Source organism: Arachis ipaensis, chromosome B05 (assembly GCF_000816755.2).
Source record: "Arachis ipaensis cultivar K30076 chromosome B05, Araip1.1, whole genome shotgun sequence".
Lineage (NCBI taxonomy): Eukaryota > Viridiplantae > Streptophyta > Magnoliopsida > Fabales > Fabaceae > Arachis > Arachis ipaensis.
The window spans coordinates 12,592,072-12,593,995 of record NC_029789.2 but is presented as its reverse complement, the minus strand read 5'-3'; positions in this window follow the sequence as shown (position 1 = coordinate 12,593,995).

The following is a 1,924-nucleotide window of genomic DNA, read 5'->3' as shown; positions in this document are numbered from 1 at the left end:
CAAAAGAGAAGGTAGAAATTACGTTATTATTACCCATTTATTACATAATAAATTATAAGAATAGTAACGGGTCTTTTTATTTTGTAAAGGATTAAAAAGTATTTTAAATCAATTCTGTTGGGTAGACAACGGAGATTGTGAACAATGGGTTACACTTTCGACCCATATATAGAAGGGCCAAAAAAAAAAAATAGTCCATCACAAATTACCTTTCTAACAACCCTACTTTCAATCATCCACCTTCTAATCCTTTTACCACTACATATCCCTTCCCTAAACCCTCATTGTGCCATTGGTCCCTCCCTCACCCGCCAGCTTTAGCGCCGTCGAGCTTCTTCTCCTTTAAGAATGTCGATTTAGAATGAAAATAACTATCCACATACCTAGTAAAATAAGCATCTAATAAATTTCATTGTATCTACTTAAATCCAATCCAAATTAAATAAATATCCACTTTATAATAAAAATAACCATCAACATACCTAGTAAAATGAACATCCAACAAATTTTATTGTATCTATTTAAATTCAATCCAGAAGTTTATTTTTCCTGCAAACAGGATGTTTATTTTTCATGCAAATTGAATGTTTGTTCGCGAATCACATTCCAAAAAAGGGGGAAGAAGAAGAGGAAGAAGAAGAGAAAAAAGAGGAGGAGAAGAAAAAGAACCACGATAGCAGAGGGAGGGCGACGACGAGATAGTAGCAACGCTGCCCAAGAATCACAAGGTACGTTCCTTTTGAATCCCTAGCAATCATTCCTTCCAAATCTACATTACAACACTCATGTATTATTAATCTCTTAAATAATTCTTTTTTTTTTGTCTGAATCGACGCAGTGAGTGCTCTTAATTTGGGTCAAAGAGTGTGGCATCGTCAACTATGGCATCTTCTCGCTTTCAGCTCCTCAAACAAATCCTTGGAAACCGCTCCACCGTCACTAGATTTTTTCTTCTTTGTTCCTTCCACAACGGATTGATGCCTCCATCGATGGTTCACTCTCTAGCGACTTTTAACGAGAATTATGGTGCCTCGGAACGACAAACCGATACAACGCAGCAACAATTCCACGAGAGGGTGGCGCGACACCGCATCAACGCTGCCAAGGAAGAGTGGCAAGAAAACAACAACAGCAGTGAATTGGCATTTGGATGGGAGGCGCATTGAGCTGAGCGTCGGAGAGAAAGATACATCGGACTGATGGGCGGAGATGGAGGCGTGTCGGGTTGAGCGACAGAGAGGAAGACTGTTGGGATAAACATCGTGTGAGTGGAAGAAGGGGAGTAAGAGGAGGGTTGATATGGAATGGAAATCGTGATGTGACGATATGTTGAGAGAATATTTCGTTACCTAACCTTAATACATATTCAAAAATTAATTATTCTAATAAATTGAGAATTAGATTTTAATAATTAATTTAATCTTTTTTTAAACTGTTATTCATGTTGTTCAACACTTACATTATTCACCTATATTTTCTCATATTAAATAGAAAGAGGAGGATTAAAAAATAATTTAGTTAGATAAGTTGTGTTCAAATTATGTAAATTAGCTATTAAAGCTGACGTAACAGAATAGTAGAAGTCTAAAACACTAAAAAAAAATCTAAAGATTATTTCTATCTCTCTTTTAATAGATTACTAATAGATTATTTTAGAACGAAGGGAAAGTTTGAGCGACCTAAATTTGGTGGTTGTAGTGCAACACTTTGGCTTTGCACTTGTTTACTAAGAAAGAGATGTTGGAGCTAATTTTGCTTTTGTTGCCAATGTTAAAATATTTTCTAGTGAAACAATATATTACAAATTTCTCTTTTTTCTCCTCATAAGATGTTGATGCCTTTTCCATTGCCATTCACAGGTTGGATGGCACCCTGAACATAAGACTACACGCTGCTTTTTCATAGAACGAACTGATGGGACTGT